Source organism: Rhea americana, unplaced genomic scaffold (genome assembly GCF_003343005.1).
Source record: "Rhea americana isolate MKP2758 unplaced genomic scaffold, rheAme1 scaffold_167, whole genome shotgun sequence".
In the NCBI taxonomy this organism is placed as follows: domain Eukaryota; kingdom Metazoa; phylum Chordata; class Aves; order Rheiformes; family Rheidae; genus Rhea; species Rhea americana.
The window spans coordinates 408,067-429,089 of NW_028185783.1; the positions used below are offsets into that span (position 1 = coordinate 408,067).

Sequence of the window (21,023 nt, forward strand, 5' to 3'; positions counted from 1 at the left end):
TGGTTCTGAATGAAGTAGATGAATGCTGCATCCGAGTTTGTCATTAAGTGAGATCTTTTTGCTGGGAGAATAAATACATGGGGGAAAAAAAATTCTGTACTTTAATATGAAGTATTGATTGCTGCATTGAGCCATAATGTCAGTTAAATGCTCCCTTCCTTCTCACTTTTCACAAATTCTAAGTAATAAAGTTGGTTTACAAGAATTCACAAATTGTTTTGTCTTTGAGTGATGCAGTTACCATGCCCCTAGCTATAATTTAATTAGTAGTAATATGTGGAATTTTCAACCTACATTTCTAGTACGAATTTAAAATAACTGCATTTCTTGTCCTCAAAACAAATCAGCTCCAATTTTATAATTAGAATTAGAATTTTAGTGATACATCATTTTTAAAAAGAATCTAGGCCATATACATTATGTAAGGTTGCCATAGGAACAGTTTCTCGAGGGGAAAACTGACTGTCCGTAGTTTCCACAGAAACCACTCCCTGCTGAGACAGGTGCCTCCAAGGGAAGTGAAGGGAATATAAATGAGAGAGAGAGAGAGAGAGAAAAAGACACGCGCAGATGTCATACGATCTCTGCAGCATCCCTACATTGTTACAAATTCAACTGTACGTTTCTGGGTTTATTTTTAGTTTGTAGCTTTTGCTTGCATGACCGTTCTGCCATGTAAACTTTGCTGTTTCTTCCCTCACATGGAGCTGGTTTTGTAGCTGAAGGTATGGAAGTGCTCTATCTTGGCAGTGAACTGAGACTGACCACATCAAATGTTGAACTCCGATGCTCTAGGAACCACTGTTCTTGGGACAATTTAAATGGTTAAATTGAGACTTTTAAATGAGACTTTTTCCCCTTTTCAAACTTTCTTCCTTTTCTTCTTTTTTTTCTTTTCTTTTTTTCCTGAAATAAATCAGCAAACACAGGTTTGGAGATGCTTCCTTCAGAAGAGGAGCAGAGAGGAGTGAATCTTCATTAATTTGTCAGTTAATAGTTTTGTTCTTTTTGGATACAAGTATACACTACCAGGAAAAATGTATGCTGAAAGATGAGGATGTGCTAAAAAGGGAATTAACTTGAGATTTAGAATATTTTAACTGAGGAAAAATCGAGCAATTTCTTTAGTGTATTTTAATATCACTGCGCAAGTATTGATTAACATCTCTGAAATCCTTTTGCATAGTTTCTTCAACAAATAGTGCTGTTTATTTTTTTTTCTTCAGGGGCAATAAAACCATGACATTCATTCAAGGCTTAGTGCAGCCATAACTACAGATTAATGTGCTGGCTACTTCATCTTCATCCTGTCATCTCTCTGCTGCTTTATGGAGAAAGCAGGCTGACATGGTTATTAAATCTGGCAGCTGTGTTGTATGCACATGGGAAGCAAGTAGAGCACAGCATATAGAAAATGGGTAGCTTTCAGATAACAGCCTTCTTTTCACTGCTACGAGGCTTGAAAGGCAGCCCAAAAAGCGCTTTCTTTTCTTTGTAATCACCAATCGTTGGATCAGTGAACAAATATCACAAATACAGTTGCAAATGTAAGTATTCCTTGCGTGTGTGCTGCTTTCAGATTGCTAATTATGGTTTCTACCTCAGTGTTCCGGTTGAGAAAGCAGAGAGATGAAAGCTGGAAACATTCTGACAGGGAATGCTTCTTTGCAGTATTGTTTTGGCTTTCAGTGGGAGAACTACTAAGAAAAAAGGACGCATGAAAGCTTTCCAGAACAAATAGTTTGCAGTTGTGTTTGCTGATTTTTAGGATGTCTGCTGCTTCATCTGCGAGGGGAGAAGCCAAGCAAATGCAGGGAGCACTTCTAGATAGATGGTTTTCTGTTTAGAATAGATATTATGAGATACACAGTGACAAAGCTATTTTAGCATTAATAGACTGCTTGTGAACACATAGGAGAGAAATTTACTGTTTTTTTTCCACTTGGAATCTTTTCTTGAAAAATCCATAAATACAGAACCGGACTACTAATTAAACTCAACACTACCTTTTTATTAGAAGTGCAAACAAATTGTCACCATAAGGGAGACCAGTAAGCCTGCATCTGAGCTGTTAAGAACAATGAACATAGCACGGTGAGCAATGCTTGTTTTTCACCAGTCTCTCACTCTGTACGTGAAGAAGATCTTTATCTGCTCTATGGCATGAAGACAAGATAGTATGGGGGTTGGAAAGCAGTGAAGTTTCAGGTTTCTCAGGGTTGCGATGATGCGATATAGAAAAGAATTGGTATTTGTTAGTGTTTTCTGGCCTCACAGCACTATAGAAACAGCACCTTGTTTTTTAGAGCTTCTTGCTAATACAAACTTTCCGTAGTTCCATTATTTTTATTGACTTTATAGCTGGTGAGTTTTTATTATATTGTGAATGAAATTTGCTTATTGAAAACAGCCTGTAATCAGTACCAAGTGCAAATGTCAGATAATAGTAAGAAATGTGGGTTGTAGCCAGTTTGCTTGACGTGCCACATCACATTTCTTACTTTCTTTACAGAATTTGTTATTTCTTGGGGAAAGCCTTTTGAGCCATGTGAAAATGCCATTATCACAGTTAACAGGTGATATAATGARTTGTTTTGGAAGAGACTGTTTATGTTGTATTTTTTTGCTGTGAGTACAGTGCTCGACATGGTTATGGTATAATCCTCTTGATACCACTGTCATAACACTGGTATATTTGACCAATCTGTGGTTTAGAAGCTACTTTTGCAAAACTTCATTCTCATCTTACAGATGTTTATATAGAAATGGGTGTCTTCATTGCAACAGCTGAAAGGTGGTTTTGGAGCTTTTCTTCATTTTATCTCCTTTTTTCACTCATACAAAAATAGAAATTCATAGCTTCCCTGAAACTTATCTATGAAAATGGTCATTTTTGATGACAGCTGGTGAAGTTAAGCTTCCCAGGGCTGAATGGCAGCCAGCCAACTGCTCAGACAAGTGGTGACCTTTCAGGACAATGTCTTTCACAAAAATGTCAAAATATTAATGTGGCAGACATCAAATGCCATGTGTGCAGGGGAAGGTTGTCAGCTGGCAGACTCTCAGTTGAAAGAAGTTAATCCACTGCTTGCCTGGATTAAACATCGAAAGCCCCTGCTTAAGTCTCTAAAATGTAGAGAAATGATTCATACGTGCCCTGAATCCTTTCAGAAGTTCTTCTAGGAAGATTTGGGACATGAATTGAAAAATTTCAGAGGTTTTATTTAAAATTTGCTCAGGGATCTTACTTACAGATGTCCCACCCCTCCCCCCCGCAAAAAAAAAAAAAAGGGGGGGGGGCATTTTGCCTTTTCTTTTGCACTTTTCATTTGGAAGGAATACTAGTATATGATCTTTTATTCTTGATGTAAATTGATCTGGATGAAACCTAGGCAAAGTTCTCTGGCTGGCTGAAGGATGGTGAAATTCTGATAGCATGTGCACTGACATTTCAGGCACATCCTTGCTGAATATTAAACAACCTCTGCAGCTCTGTCCTGGAGCCTCACTTGTGGTTATGTGCTTTCATGCTTTGTAACTTTATTTGAAGGCACTGAGGCTTGAGCATTCCAATGCTAGTATGTTTACATATGTGTCAGCATCTGATAGTTAACTTTACTCCTTGGTAAACAGCACAGAAGCAGATCACTGAAATTATGATTGCGTACCTTGTTTCCCCCCATATTCCTAAATATTTTGAGATGTGACACTGCCTGATCCTTTACCTTGAACTGAGGAAAGTTGGACAGTGTACATGTTTGGTTGGGTAAAATCTGTTTACCTTGAGGCTGACCTTACCTGTAGCCTAAGAAAGGGAACATTGGTGAATGTACCAGTCCAGTCCTGACTGGCCAGTTAGCAGCTGGCTGCAATTCAAGAAAATTCTCTGCATTTTCCCAAATGCAGGGTGCACTGCCAATGCAGGTACCCCCTGTAGAGCTGTCAATGGCAAGACTTAATAGTACCAAATTCATTCTCATTTACTGAGGTACTGAAAAGGAATATAGTCCTTTCCAATATTTCTTTTTCTTTTCTTTTTCTTTTTTTTTTTAACCCTTCCCCTTCTGGGACAGGATTTCTGTGTCACTCCAGGTTCTCTTTCTACAAGCAAACAGATTTTCTGTGTTTTAGTGTCCTTCACCCCTATTCCTAGGGGACCTCCCTCACCTCCTGCCTCTTCAAAACTGAGAGCTTCAAATTCCTTGACCATTTTCATTTTAGGGTAGACATAGAAAAGACTAAGTCTCCCTATTGGTCTTTTCTTTCCAGTCAGTATTCTGGGATCGCTCCTTCTCTCTCCTAATTCCCTTCAAAAAGAGTTATGAATCAAATGAAGTTGGTAAGGACAAATTCCCGTAGATGTCTTGTAGAAATTAATCCTTCCTTCGTTTTTCAGTTTTTATTTGCTTTTGCATAATCATTTTTGTGATTTGAGATTTACAAAGACTTAAATCTGTTTGGTAGAATGGAAGTATGCTCATCTAATTGAGGAATTAAAAGGTAACTGAGGTACCAAGTGATATAATGATTCACAACAAAACTACCCAGGTTAAGTTTTGGAATTTGATCTTCAAACAACAATCCACATGAAGACACAATCTCTTTAATTTTTACCTGATAATTTTGAATAACAAATAAAATAGAGCTGTTACTGTTTTTCTGTGGACTTTGCATGAGAAGAAAATCTGAGGAAAATAAATGAGTTCATCAGCAGTTAAAAGTTGTTTTAAATCCAGTTATACAGGGCTTGGTTGTTTCCCGAGAATCTGTGCAGTGTCAGACTCTCAACAGATGCAGTTAGTGAGGTTAGTTTATTMAAAATTCATCATTATGTTTGATATCAAATTCTGACTGCAGCAATGGCATTATCATTTTATTCCACATATTATATTATTATGGCACCTGGGAACACTGCTATTATTGGAAGTTCACTAAGGTAGGTACTGAAGAGAACCAGAAGCTAACACTTGGCCCCAGACTAGTTACAAGCTCTTTTAAAACTAAAACAAACTTAGCCAGAGGAGAAGGAAGCAGCAAATACTTCAAATATATGTGGTCCAGCTGTCAAACTGCTTATCACACTTCCTTGTCTGTCTTTTGTATCTGAATTCAGAATAGAGATGTCAGTGGTATGTTATAAATGCATTGGTCATAAGGATACTAGAGTCTGTGTAGATATGGGCTTGAGGTTGTGTGTAAGTTAAAATAACAAAACTACATAAAACTTACCATGACCTTATTTCAAAGTTGTCTTTCTGATTCGCTGGCAGCTTCTCCCTTAGGCTGTTAATATTCAGATGTTAAGTTAAGGAGGTATATTAATTGAGATTAAATCACCTGACCAAAACACGACTATAATTATGAAATAGTTGTGGGTCACTGAAGAAGATTCACTTAAAATCATTAGACTTTCATTATTAGCTTAATGAACTACTAAGCTAATAAAATTTGATAAACTTAATTATTGGAGTAGTAATATTCATTATTAATTTAATGAAGTGTGTTTACCTGTGGTAATTTACACCATCTAAATTTCAACGTTAATTATTGGAATGAAACAGCAACAACAAGACATATGATTGTCAAACAGTAACTGACTCATTGTGGATCATGTACTGTGATTCAGGCAACTGAAAAATAGTGATCATAATACTGAATGAGAGTCCTCCTCTATAATTTCTGTGAGATCAGTTTTCCCTGTTTCTCTGCTCATCCCCCATCTTACAAGTAGATTTCAGGAGAAATAACACATCTGTGAACATCAACTCTTCTGCTACCTTTTATTTGAAAGGTATGGTGTAAAGTAGGTGGCAGCTCTTATACCTATAAATTAGGACTGAATCTGCCGTCAAAACTCATTGAAAAAAATTTCTGATTTACAAAGACATATTGTATTGCTATTCCATTCTGAAGGTTTTCATTTATTTGATTTATACACTTTAATGTGGCAAGGCTGTAGCATCTGAGTATGTGCCATTAATAACTGAGCAACATTGCATATCTATTTTTTCAGGATATTCTATTGCACAAACCACTATGATTTCTAAGTGTCATTTTTATTAGGAGGGCATAAAACTAGTTATATATGCAGAAATAAAAATTCTTAAGAAGCCTATGGAACTAAGCTGCGGTTGGAAAGATACTCTATCTGGAATTTCTTGACTCTTGTTGATTGAAGTTTGAGATTATGCTTTGCAATAATGTAGCCTTTCCCATAGATTCTGCAATGTGTGTATCCATGGTGACATTCAAAATTAACAATGGGCATTGATATCGGTCAAAATTTAAATATATTCTGACAGTGGCTGTGTTGTCTCTTCTATAAAGCATTTGCAAGAATCTAAACAAATACGAGCTGCTGAACATGAAGGGCTATTGTACTCATCAAATGTCTTTTCTTTCTTGAATACAGGGAACAATGCATTTCTGAAAGATTATTTGCCAGCATGCAATTAATCATAAATCAACTTGATCTATTTTATCAATCTGGTTAGCTAGTGCTTTGAAAGGATTTTACAGAACTCATTAGTTCAGGAATCATAAAACAGGTACCTCTTTTTTTTAATGAGACAATAATATAGTTCCCAAATGAATAAGCTAGAAAGTCAAAGGCAAGTAATTTATCTCTAAGAGTGATCTGGGTTACTGCTAAGAAGATTGAGAAACCCTGTCCTATCATTCACTAATTTCAAGGCATTCCTGAAAGTGAGAACTTAATTTTAAAGATGGCAAGTCAGAAATAGCCAAATCAGTGCAGCTTGTTTCAGAAAGATGAGAAGTCTTAATTTAAAATCTTCAGAGTACAGAGTCCTCTTTCTATATCTAGAAGAGTCTTTCAAAAAAGTTAAATTCTTTTTTTTTTTTTTTTTGATTCAGTGAGAAGTCACTTGTTCCAGAGGCATTTTTTTTAAGAACCAAGACAGTCTGCAGACTGAAAGAAAGATTTTTCTGTTGAATGCATTGCAGTGAGCCAGCTAGGGTTGCATTCTTCTTCAAATAGAAAGAAGTTCACTGAAATATGTGTCTAGTTCTTTCTTGGCAGAACACAGCAAAATGGTTACTTCTGGATGCCAGAGCTGGTTTTTGAAAATGGAGGATAGGGGTTGTGTTCCCTTGACATTCTGAAAGCTGGCCTACTGACAAATCTGAATCCAGAGGTGGTTGTAGCCTTGTTACAGTATGTATAGCCCTCAGACAGATTTTAAATTAATCATTAGTTAATGCTAAGACATTAGGTAATTGCTATGTAAAAGTGACTCAGTGGGGCTGAAAATTGGTCAAAGAATTAAATCAACTAACACCTGAATTATATTACCATGTTTGAAGTTCCCAAGGCAATATATATATTAACCCTGGGCCAGGATGTAGCCATCCTACAAATGAATRTAACTCAAAGTGCATATTCTCATGGTAAAGTTTTACCCTGAAAGGGCTTCCAACCATCATGGTGTTCCACTTAGTGGGATAGCCAAAGTCATCCTTTCTCTACAAAATGAAGGCTGTGCAATTTAAAATTGGAAACAAATAATTTGTTCCACTTATTTTGTTTTTAAGAGCATGCTGTGAATAACAGAGTGAGGCTTGTAACATGGCTAGCTTTGTATAGTGCTTATAATGAATGCCATGGTATGGATCTCAGAGGCCTTCTAGAAATCAATAATTATCAATGAGAAAAGAAGTAATTATTTTCATGGTAATTATTAGGAGCTCGTGATGGTTTGCCTTCGTTCTGACCTTGACTTTTTTTTCGTGCACTGAAATAGTAATTGCAGCTAGTTCTTTTTTCCAGAAATGCTTATCCTCAGCATAGGCAGGGCATGATTGCAGTGCAGAGCACTGTTATTTTAATTTCTCAAAAAGTATGAGTTTATCTTCGTGGGGCAACAAAAGGTCACATCATTGACTTAGGGTAATACATATATATTTTTTTTAAATGGTTCTGTCCTTAATGCTTTATGAAAAATTTTGCTTTGCTTTATGTTTGAAGATGGAAGGGCAGTAAGACAAACAGAGGACATCACCTGAATGCAAGTGCGGTGGAGGGCAGTCAGAAGAAAGTTCTCTGGTGCTCCTTGATCACCAGCCAGCTAGCCCAAGAAGAAATCAGTTGACATTATACAGCCCTAATTTATGGAACTGGGAAAAGATTCCTTAGCTTTTTCAGTAAGAGAGACCCCACACTACTGTGACCTGATCTTCTGAAAAATCTTTTCCTTGAAATCTGCCCCCCTTCCATTTGTCACTGAGGAACATTTGAGTGTGGCCAGAGCAAGAATTGGCAAAACATCACTATATGATCTTTTGTGCTTCTGCTGATCTATTTAAGTAAAGATCTTTACAACAGAGAACTTGAGAGCTCTTCAACTGATTAGTTTAAACAGGTACAGAGATTAAAAGTAGGAGTTGTGCTGCCTGTCACATTGACAATGCAATTCTCTGCATCAGTGGATTGTTGTCTCTTTCCTGCTCTGTCTATCAATGGCCATGCATACAGTAAGTCCATAGTAGTTTGTTTATCTACTGATTCAGAACAGATGCTCAAATAGCACAACTTTCATGAAGGAGGAATTGATAAAGCATGCAGCTGGGGTGTGGATGGTACAAGAAACTCCATCCATCATTTGCAGAAGGCACAATTAATGGCTCAATTGTTGCTGCTGACAATTGTTAGTCATTTTATTTGCTATAGACAAAGTATGATCCCACTAAGAGCCAACTCAGAGAAATACAGTGACAGGAGAGTCTCTTTTTTTCCATTCATTTGGCTTCATTCACTGCATAGATCCTACTGGCTCCCTCTAGACCAAGACTTTCCACTATTGCTCAGCTACTGAAGGGACACAGCCTACAGCCTGCTTCTTGTCCACCACGAGGTCTTGAAGTTGGGTCCCTAGGTAGTAAATAATAGCCCTAATGGTGAGGGAGTAGTATTAGTACAATATGCAAATAAATAAATAATTTTGACACCGAGGATTTCTTTTTTTTATGGTGCGACATAACAATATAAAAGGTACTGTTTTCTGAGAGAGCCRCCCAGTATTCCTAAGGATACCTTTCTTCACATTACAGAGTTTCCTTCAGCACCTTGTGAATTGAATCTGGTCTCTTTTGTTGAACCAATTTCATGTTTCTTGTTTAACGTTTTCATCCTCTGCAGGGCTTATACTTATGCCCATCCTTGGTGCACCCTTCTACAAAATTTTGATAGTGGTACTGACAAGTCTAGAGGGCCTCACAGAATATCTGAAATGTTTCTCTTTTTGGATCAAAATATCTACCTGAATGAGGTTTTTATTTTTACCTGTTTACGTATTATCAGTCTTCTCTTTGTAATTGCTGATTGAGGCTTATGACATAAGAGAGTAGAAGTTAGTCTTATGAATGGAGATGAAAAGACTTTTCACAAACAAAAGGTGTGTGTTGTTTGGTTTCATATAATCTAGCGATTTGTTCTAGTTGTTCCCTTCAAAAAATTCTGTGCCTGAATCCAGGTGTGCATTGTTCTCATGAGAAACAGATGTTATGATAGTTTGTAGAATCACTTTGGAAAGAAAAAATAGTTGGGATTTGACCCTTTAACTGCATATGCAGTGAGGACAAAAGTCTTTAATTGGTGTCAAAAGTTAGCAGCCCAAAGCAGGCTTTCTTCAAATATTAGTGAATTCTGTTAATGTGTTTAAAATATTAAGTCTTAAAAATACCTACAAATATATTCATATCAACACATCCATAGGAAAACAAAAATCTTCTTAGGCTATTAGTGATATGGTGCACAAATATTAGGAAAAGATAGAATGAAAGCTGCCCACATCATGTCAAAAATTCAGCAACCACATGAGTATGCATTAGGATGCGATGAAGTTAGTATATATTATCATATAATTTTTTTAAAAAAGAGATTATCCTGGCATAAAGTTTCTCCCTATTGATCAAAATTCAGGATCTTACTACAAAGCATAGGATTTTGGGTGATTCTCAGATAAAGGCACTGAAACTTTTTTTTTATACAAAGCAATCTTTTTTCTTAGCCTTGTTCTCAGGAATAAGTCAATAATTTTGGTTGAACTTTGTTAACAATAAAGCAAACATCCAGTGTGAAAAATTTCACTGCAAACACTAATGATAGTTAATCTATTAAGTGCTGAGAGCAGGGTCTTTTAATACAGAAATATGAGATTAGCATGCTTACAGATAGTGCTATCAAAATACACTAAAAATATACAACAGACAAAGAAGAAAATGCTACTTTGGGCAGATACCATGACATTCAGTAGCTTCATGTGGCAAGGAGTTCGGCTTAGTGTGTGGCAAGATTTCTCAGAAAAATCTGAATGGTGATTCATGCTATTGAGGATGGTGTTAAGTATCTGTGTGGGTTCTTCAAACTTACTGTAGAGACTGAAATCACTGAGGATGAGGAAGGAAAGATTTGTCCATACCTCTCCATTTTCATGTTCGGAAATGCTACTGGGAAAATATAAATCTTTGCCTTATTGAAAAGTTAAACAGAATCCTGAATCTGCAAATATTCCCTTTACAGAATTGCACTGTGTTGCAAAGTGCTTGTGTCTTGTTATTCTGTATTGCGTGCACTTTCTCGCTTGTCTTCTTTAAATGAGGTGCTGTGTAGATCGATTGTTCTCCTTTTTAATCTATTATTGCTCTCAAATCCTCTGGAATTATCAAGGGGTTCACATGTCTTTTGTTTTGAGAGTCATCATGTCTGAGGATGCCAGTGGAGATAAGTTTCCCTTCTGCCTGACTTGCGTTTTTTGCACAAGTAATTGCTTAATTCTGGGAATTATCAGAGCCTCCTTCTGATCTGAGCTCTCTGTGAAGCCTCCTTCTGGTAGAGGTTGAGTCAGAGAGCAACCAAGAGCTCACAATAGTCAAGTCAAAGCAAGAAGCATCCTTCAGACATGCTGATCTTGACAAATACACAAGCAAATACACAGATATTTTCAAGGCCTGCTGTTCATCCAAACATTGGGCAGAGGCATAGTGCTTCTATGCGATATTGCCTCACAAAAGATTGTGTTCCTTGCATGCAAATAGAACAGCAGTCTGCAGGCTATAATTTAATCCATGTTGTAGACAGGGTCAACACAAAGGCCAGGGCAGGGAACTGGGCTGCATCAGGCAGCTGTGACTGTTTAACAGAAATCAGGGAGTCCTAGCTCAAGGAATGAGGCAGCATATTCATTACTTAGAGAACAATAAGAAAACTGAAAGCTGAAAGAAAAAAAAAAAAGAACTAAAAGCAGATGGAGATGGAACTGCTTTGATATTACTATAAAAACATCATAGTGACACTGGATTCAGGTTATAATAAAGATTTTACATTTTTTCATTCTGCATATCTTCAGAAAAAACTGTGCTAATATAGATAGCATCTGGATTGCTTTTGCATAAATGTTTACTTTATTCGCCTGAGATAGAACACACAGTGTTCTCATCTTCTCTGCTGACTAGGTAAAATTTCAAAAGACGTCACATTTATTTTTCCTTAAGTCACATTTGCAAGAAATCTATCTAGACATTTTTGTTTGAAAAAAAATATATTTGATTTTGGACTCACATTCAAACGACAAATTAAATTCCATCGTATTTAATTCCCAGTGATGTCATTTGTCCTTCCGTACTAATTTACAAGTATGCATTTATGTGCATTTTTCCCCATAACTTACAGTTCCTGTATAAACATACAATCTTATACAAGTATTTTCTTGAGAATTTCTTTTAAATAGTTGCAGAACTCTAAAATATATATATTTATAAGCATTTCAGCATTTCATGAATTCTATATTTTTTCCATCAGTAAGAGGATATTGACCAGAACTACAATATGTAGTCTTGCAGTATGCATCAGTTTAGTAGTTCTGCTTGAATTGAATAGATTGTATAGCAATGGGTAATAGAATTGTTGCTTTCATTCTGCAGTAATAGAATTCTGCGTTGTTCTTGCCTTTAATAAAAGCACTTGTATGCTCAGTCTGCTGATATGTTCTGCTCTCTGTTCTTAACCAAGTTTTTATATGTATGATTGCCTGAGGAGTTACTCTGGGAGTATTTTGATTCCTAGTCCAGTTTCCRTAGGCTACTATAAAATGATACGGCMTAATTAAATCCAGGTGGGCAGTGGTTTGGTCCGAGTTACATGACAGCTTTAGCCATACGGTATGTGGATCAGGGAACATATATATTTTCATTGGGTTCTCTTGCATGGCTAAAGATTGTAATGTTTTCTGATATTAAGCTCTTCTTTTTTCCCCTCTCCTGCTGTTCAGAAAAGCTCTACAATAAAGGTTTTGTTTGGCAAATTAACCTGGCCCTATTTTTATAGGGAACTGGGTTATCATTAGGAACCTAACACACAAACTGTTTAAAATTCTCTCATATTAGCCAGTTATGTGAGAATAATGAACACACAGACTTGTGGGCTTCTGTAAGCACACACTACCATCTTTAAAAGCATTTGTTCTTTCGAGTAAGTGATTCTGAGCTTTGTTGTGCCTCTGCAGTTCCATTTCAAGAGTTTAAATTATTTAAGTGTTTCCACATGCTAGGTAGCTAGCACACTTTCTCTTGGCTTGATAAGTAGGAATGAGTTGTATAAGTAAAGCTGGGAGTAGCATTTCCTTGCTCTTCCCGCCTCCCAATTCAGCTAGTAGACGGCAGATGTAAAATGCATGGGTAATCCTGTTCAAGGAGAGGTAAACTGCTGATCTATGCTGGGAGTGGGAGCCACATCTGCATGGGGGAGATGWAGAGCACTCTGGCCGTTATTCAGAGGAAGTGTGTGTGTGACTGGGAGTTAATTCCTTTTAGTTTCTGGCTAAGTAAGTCCATGGCTGACCTCACTGATGTGACAGTGAAATCAGCGGKAGTACTCATATGCTTAAAAGGAAAGCACACATTAAAGTGCTCTCTTTGCACCAAGGGTACTGCATTGCTAATCCAAGAACTTCTCCTGTGATAGGTAAATATCTCCTGGTTTCTGAGCATCCTTTGCTCTTGTTGATGCAGAGGTTTGATCCTGTGATACAGAAGCAWATGGGATATTTACTGTGCTGAGTCCAGTATGAGCAGTTGTAATGGCAGCAGAAGTCACTGCTGTCTCCATGGCAGCCTGCTTATTAATCATACCTATTTGTTATATGATGTCAAGGTCTTCACAAAGAGCTCCTCTGAATACCTCCCCTGAGGTCTTTCTTTGTGACCAGAGGCATCTTGGCTTACAGAGAAGTCTGAGGAACTGGGGAATTTTTTTTTCTTTCTTCTTCCTTTTAAACAAGCCCACAGTGCAGAGGTCATACCTAAAGAGGGACACAGCATACTTTTCCTTGCCAACTTGTCTATTTCACAGATACTGCTAGGAATTTCATACTGTTATCCAGAAACTTATTCCTTGGAGACAAGTCATCTTGTGCCATTTGAAATGAAGGTAGATGTATGTGTTGGCTGCTCCTTTTCACAGTACCTGATGCTCTGATGTAGCTGTGTTCTAAAGGCAAAATATTTGCCCTTCTGAAATATTTTTGTGAACCCTTAAGCTAATCATAGCTAAGGGATGTTTCAGCATTATTTAAAAAAATCCCATGGGAGGTGAACGAGTCACCCTTGAACACAAGTGGAATTTAAACATTGTGTCTAGATTCATTCAGAGAAATAGAGAAGTGACTATAATGCTGTATAGCAGGGCTCCAACTAGCTTTTAGCTAGTCCAGGTATTGTGGAAGTCTAGTTATGGCAGTAGGATATTCAGGACAGACTACTTTGCTTCTTGGCTCATCTCTCTAGCACTTTAGCTAGCTATTTTAGAGCTAACTTTGATGTTTCTTGCTGCTCTATTGTCACAGTGCAGTCTAGACAAAAGTGGAGGCTCAAAAAATTTCTGAGACTATCAGACTCTTGTTTTTTGTGTCTCTGTTACAAGAAGTACCTAGTTCAATAGAGTCCTGGTTTATGACTGACGCTTTCCAGTGCTACAGAGTCACCACGAATAAATAATATTAATAAACAAGGTATCTCTAGCATATCGCTTCAGCCACTTTGGGAATAAATCTGGGTTCCAAAATACTTCCACAGTATTTGGAAGATTATGGTTACAGGAATTTAGACGAATAAGGAAGTAAAAGAGGGAGCCATGTTATTGCCCAGGTAAAGCAAATGACACCAGAGATGCTGTTGTCTTCAGGTGAAATGGGAAATCAAGGCTCCTAGTCTGAAAGTAAGGTGGAGTATATCTGAATGCCAAATAGAAGGCATGTGCAAACAGCAGTTTGTACTTAAAGGCCTCCTCTGAGCCCTGTGCTAAGTGAGGCCCTTGAACCACCTCTTATTAGTGCATGAGACTGAATGAAAATCAGAAGGAGAATTGAAGCTTGTAGATTTACTAGGCTTCACATCCCCAGAGTTAATCATTATCCTTGTACATGCCTCTCTTTCTAATAGGATTTTTGTGTTATATTTGGAATGAGTGCCATTAAAGGAGCTGCAGGAAAGTTTAGACAAAATCTGTAGAAAAACTGAATCAGTTGAGCTGGCTGGAGAAGTAGCATTTATGGCCTCCTCTCTCATTTTAATCTTCAACCCCCTGAGATTCCCAATTCCTGTTGGCACCCCAATAAATCAAAGAAAGTCCATATTAGAAGCATTAAATCATCCAACAAACTCTTGTTGGGAATAAAACCATTCCTGACTAGTTATTCTGTGTTCATTGGCTCTAGAAGACTATTTCCCAAATGAAGGATGCAAGAAATAGCAGTTTGTATCTTCAGTGGTATTCGGAGTGGTATGAAAGTATCCACACAGTAGTTCTGTGAAATAGATAAGGCATAATATTGCCACTTTATAGAGAGGTTTAAGAGCTGAAGTGGCTAATCCAGACCTAACTATAAACTCAGTGACAGGATAGAATTTATGTGACAGCTGTTGATATACACAGGCTGTGTAACCTTTGTTTCTTTCCGCACAAGTTACAATTATAAATACTTTGTATGTATGCATAGTTTGTATTCTGAGGTGCAGCTAAATTTTTTATAATAGTCTGCTTCTTCGTTACTGCAAAGTAGAGAAACAAATCTATGGGCAAAGTGGCATTATTTACACTATTAGGTTCCAGGTGGGTATCTCTGTTTTGATCCGATCCTTGGTATGATGTTACTGACAAGCTTGAAGGAGACATGGAAAGGCTTGAACAGAGAGAGATTCTGAATGGGGGGCTGGCAGGATAGGGGAGATCCTGGCAATCGCTTAGGAGTGTGAGGAGGAGCAGTTGCAGGTCTCACCGTTCTGTGCGGGGAGCCAAGAAGAACAAGGTACTAGCACCCATGGTTTCACTTAAGCCATTTGGAGCACAGGGATATTTCCTGAAATTAGATGTGGCCTTGGTTGGGGGGGAATTAGGAGGGATTCAAGCAAAACCCTAGTCTTTGCTGGCACTTGCTTGACCCTGTGAGGCACTACAAAAGGGTTAAATATTTCCACAGTGTGTCGCTCGCTTTCTAATTAGGAAATGGTCCAAGAGCTCAAAGTTCAAAATGCACATGGTCTGAGCTGGGATTAAGCCCAAGCTCCCATTGATTGCAGCCTAATACGTTAGTGTGCTACATCTGCACATGATCCCCCCCCTTGTTATTTCTGCCATTCGTTTTCCTTTACTTAAGAAAAATGAAACAATTCATCTACAGAGTTTCACTTCTTTTGTCACTATCCAAATTCTTTAGTTGCTTGAGATTGTGTGTTTTCTGGTAATAACTTGTGACCCACTTTATAATTAAAACCAGGCCAGTAAAACATGACAAAAACCTCTCTCCGCTCCATTACAGGGTTTGCTGCTATTGCTGGGGAAGCAGGAGATGTCTCTTTCCAGCAAAGGCATAGGCTGGTTGGGCTGAGCCTCAGGAGGCCTCAGATTCCCCACAGGCAAGCTGGCAAAATGGTACCTATCTGGGTTTGTGTTTTGAGATGGAGCATAGACAAGGGGAGAGGAGAGTGAGGCTAGGCTGGGGCCACAAAAAGGCAAAGGAAAAAAACAGTTTTGCCAAGCAAAGAATAAATGATAGCCAGCCACGTGGATGGCACTCTCGAAGGGGAGAGAGTCAAGAAGTTACGCTGTAGATCCTGTACTGTAGCATGTAGGCAAAATTAAGTTCTGGTGATTCATAACCAGAGTTTCTTTTTTTGCCCATAAGAACCATTCCCCAATCCAAATATTTTCCTGGGAAATCCAATTATTACTAGAGAAATTTTCATTTAGTTAAAATAGAACCTCACTTTCCACTGGGAAATGTATTTTAATAAAACATTTGAGTTTGCTGGAAATAAAACCTGAGGCTACTTGAACTTTTGGGACCTTGCATTTAGGAGTGGTATGGTTTTGTTGGTCATAGTTTTAGGCTCCACCACAGAATGGATTGAGGTTTCTGGAGATAATAGCTAGCTTTCTGCTTTAGAAAGTGAAGGTGGTGATCCCTCTCCATACCTCTTTCCCACTCCTGTTTACAGCTACATACGTTCCCTGCTTCCCTTTGCAKACTCTAGTGAAGTTTGACACCTCAGTAGATGAGTCGGATCATCAGCCTGTCTGGAAAACACATCCAGCAATTTGAATCAGCTCTCTGAGCCTTCATGTTATTCCTGGAGCATTTGTAAGGGAGAGGACAGGCCTGTGCATCTGGGAACGGGATGGGGATGTGGGCAGGACCACCGTTTTGGTAAAAGTGAGCTATTAAATCAGGCTGACAGTCTTGGGAGTCCTCACTCACAAATGGCACTTGGGGTTGCATCGTTGGCAGTGCTAATCACAATTTTCCTGGGTCATACAAGGCTTAAGGACAAAGGGGCAGCTTCATCCTTGGCATAATTCTACGAGTCGAGTCACAGGGTGATTTTGTCTAAAGTGTGCCTTTTCAATGTAGTCCACTAAATCAGCTCATTCTTTCTTTCTCTTTTGTTTATTTGTGGCTACACTAAATTAGCATCTTAAATTGCCATGGGAATCAGAGATGCAATAGCTAGCTTTCTTTTTTTGTACATCTACAAACAGTCTTTTCAAAGCAGTTCAGGCCCTTTTCACAATCTCACATACAGTGTTTGGGCACTTTATTCATGTCCATCAAGGAATTTTGATGGCTAGCCTGTCTCTTAAAAATCTAACAGTGTCAGGTGCATAACATATGGCATACAGTTGATAGAAGAGCACATATAATTTATACATGCAGATGGAGCATTTATTTTTCTGCTGTGACTTGTCACCCATTTCTCTACTGCTCCTCACCCTCATTCTGATACATTTTTTTCTATGTTTCGTGACACATGCAAATTCTGGAAAAGAAAGGAAAATAAATGTCTTGATTTGATCAGGCAGTGCATTCTGTGCATAGAGGACAAGGTGAAAAAAGAGGGCTTTATAGAAGGAGAGAAGTGGGCTGAAAAGACAGGCCTTGTTGTGATGAAGAGATCCATGGGAGCTAATCAATAGGAAAGGAGAAAGTCTGAAAAGGCCTTGAAGCTCAAGACAAGAAAGCTTGGCTTTCATGGGTGTGTGGGCAATGTGGTTGGGGTAGGGAACAAAAGATGACATCAGTTGCTGAATTTTCTAAGGAGGAGAGGAAAAGAAAGTAGGTGCATGAGGAACAACATCCGAGCTCATCAGTGAAAGTAAGTGGTGATCACACAGTAGGCCTGAGCAGAGATTTAGATTTTAGAAGTATTAGAAGAAGAAAGCTGTAGTAAAATAATGATGTGTTAGTGTGGGCAGTGTAGGGTTAATTAAGGAGGAAGTCTGCATTAAAAAAAAAAAAAAAAAAAAAGCCGTGCAGGTTATACTTGGTTGGCAGCTGATGGAGCCCTGTGATCACACTAGGATCTCAGATATCGTTAAAGTGAAGAATGTGTTTAGTATGCCTCACTGTGAAGAAAAACTTGCAAACATGACCCAAGCATGTTGTGCTGCAGTGATATGTGCCAGAACTCACACGCAGCCTGTCAGCAGAAGCCCGAAAGGTGCGATATGCCCGTCTCTCTGAACGACKTGCTAATAGCAGCATCTGCTTCAACAGGGGGCTGAGCTCCTTTACCAAAGCTGAGGGGGAGTGAAATGACTTGTGCCAAGACTATAAGGACAGTAAAGGATGAAGTGTGATCGAATTGCCTGAATTTGCACCCAGAAAAGGATCTTAAAATTAGGAACTGTCAAGGCAGTTAATGCAATATGCCTAAACCACAGTCTAAGATACAACATCAGAGGGGAGCAGAAAGTAAAAAATTAGAAAGGTATAGCTATAAATCATTGACATAAAAGTCCTACAGGAACCTGTACCAGCAAATAGTAGCAACCAGATAGAATATGTAAAGGGAAAAAGRAGGATAACAAGAAGTAGGCTGTCTTGGGAGTGTGAGGGAGGAAGAGGTAGATGCCAAGAGAGGAATTAATCAGAAAGGTCAGAAAAACAGTGGAAGCCCACAAGATGACATGAGTTTTAACGAGAATCTTCATTATTTCCAAAGCAGAAAAGAGCTCAGAGGATGAGGCTGAAGTACAAAGCATGATATTTATCCAGGGAGTTATTTAATAAGAGACTTGATGAAACTGATTTTGGTGGCAGCCAAACTAGAAGGATAAGAAAGTAGGACAGAGCTGGGATGAAATGGGATCAGTAGCTGTAAGCAGCATATTCAATTAACCAGGAACAATTCAGTTTAAACAACAAAGGAGATAGATAGGAACATGGGGAGACAGGTGGAATCTCAGATGAATTCCTGTTGCTGAGGCAAGATCAGAAGGAGCTTAAATTTCAGAGAATATTCACCTGGTGCAATACCTCTTCTGTCTCTCGGTTGCGATCACTAAAATGACGCAGAAGTGCTCACTTCCGTGCTGTGCTACCTCTCCATGAAATGACAGCAGGAGGAGGGGAGAGGGAGACCCTGAACCTCCAGTTTGGCAGCAATAGTTTGCTAGATCAACTTGGTTGTCTCACAGAAGAATCACTCCGAGGTGCCTAAGATGTGTTTGGGATTTTGGGGAGAAATGGACTAAAAGAACAAGCAGTTAAGATGGAGGCAAAGGGAAGCAACAGTACTGGGATTGACGAAGGCTGAGGTGAGGTATTTGTGAGACAACACATAAGAAAACTCAGTGTCAGGAAACAAAGTATGTTAATAAGGATGAGGATAAGAAAAAGGGAGGAGAGAAGAAAAATCAGAGACCTTGTGGGTGAAACTTCTCTACAGTGAATATGAGCTGATCTTACTTCACAGTATTTTATTTTTTCATTGACCTAAAAGCAGAACTATGCATCGATGATGCCTRTGGGCTTTGTAAAAGGAATTACATGTATGCGCAGCAAATATGCGCTTTCCCTGAAGTGCCTTACTGAATTTTTCCTTCTGCCTTAAGCATTTTACTGCTTAGCAGTAAACCATCAAGCACTTGTCCTTCCTAGGCAGCCCCTCTCGCTCCCCTGCTTAAGAATGAAATGCAGTATCTTGAACAGCCAGTGTGCGAAGAGGCTAATCATTGGCTCGCACAGCGGCCGGCAGGCAGGCCCGCCTCTTGGGCTTGTGCTGACAAGCTGTTTGTGTTTGTGCAAGGCCACCCTTAAACTCAGCCGCCTCATGGCTTTAAGGGGACTGACCGTCTGAACACTGCAAGGAGCTAAATCTTCTGGTCAGAGGCACAGTGAGTTTCAACCTCTGATACTCCTGAATGGATTCTATGAAACACTAGTAAGTAGTCTTCTGTGGCATTACGGCTTTTCTCGTAAGGTTAAGGATAGCTGTTTCAGCTAGGCAGGTAGATATTATCATTCACAGCAGCAGCTATTAAAATATTTTCCTCCGTTTGAAGTAAAAGAGCAGCTACTTTGTATGCAGTGTCATGTCTACAAGGATTACACTGTTCCAAACTCAAATGAAACCTTCCTGAAGTTAATAGGGCCACAACCCATTTAAACTTGCCACATTTTTTTTGAACTTTAATTAATCATCATCCAATTCTCTTTAGCTGCATTTCCAGTATTTGATCATCCAGGGGTGCTTTGAACTGTAGCAGTTTTTGCAAGGTCATAAATAGTGTTTAGAAAAGTGTGTAAGTGGGACATTATAAAATTAATACTGCTTAAAATACTGATAGGTGCTGTTGCATTCTAACGTATACTCCTAGTAGTAGAAAAAACAAAGTCATAATCAGAGATTTCAATAGTCTTTATAGGTCACTATTAGGAAATGATCACAGTTCTATGGAGCAAAAGACTGTAGAGATGGAATGAGCTTGACTTTTTGTGTCTTTACCATGTCCTTTCTAGTGTTCAGAATTTTAAATGTTTGGTAATGTAAGGTAAAGAAAATCATTCTTTACCTTAATAGTGCATTGCAAGTATCGATGGACTTTTCAGACTTTCACTCTTTTCATGTGCAAATAAAGGCAAGAGAGGCTTAGCTCCTCTGTCAGTGTTAGAGATGAAGCAGAATCTCAGAACCACCCTGCCCCTGAAGATTTGGCAAGTTTATGTCTACATTTCATTTGGTAGTTGGAGCTCATCTCTGTTTCTTCATTTTATAAATGAAGTAATGATACAATGAGTTAAATGACTTCCCCAAGACTAGAGAGCAAAGTAACAGCACTAAACAGTCTAGTGCTCAGGTCACTGGACTACATTATCTGTTTTTCTCCTCTTCATTTATTTTACCAAATGCTTTTGGACAAGGCTATCAGTAATTTCTAGGGATGTCTGTTGCACCTCACTGGGTTTTTGGATTGGCTGAGAGAAAAATACTTCATGCTTTCGCTGCTTATCCAAACATACAAAACTCAGTGGGAAGCCTCAAGCAGACCAGAGAGCAACAATATTTTTTGTGCTTCATTCTTTTGGCCTGTCTGGAAATGTACTATATGGTACCATGTCAACACTTCAGTACTGCTAGGCTGGCCCTTTCACTGGGGTACTTCTGCTTCAGCTCCCTTTTGAACCAGAAGTACCAGGATCTCCAAAAAATCAAGCTGAGGCTTTGACCTG

The 21,023-nt window shown here is 38.6% G+C and overlaps 1 protein-coding gene across 2 annotated transcripts in view; it reads left to right on the top strand.

Annotated features, from left to right (window-relative positions):
• The first annotated feature begins 806 nt into the window (after positions 1-806).
• TRIM2 (tripartite motif containing 2) overlaps positions 807-21,023 on the top strand; it is a 92,837-nt gene continuing 72,620 nt past the window's right edge. The window contains exon 1 of one of the 2 annotated variants that reach the window (XM_085300643.1): positions 807-824. The gene's annotated coding sequence lies outside the window, so the exon portion shown is untranslated. Of the gene's footprint in view, positions 825-19,588; positions 19,735-21,023 lie in introns of those variants that run through there. The other variant, XM_085300636.1, reaches the window with a different exon arrangement.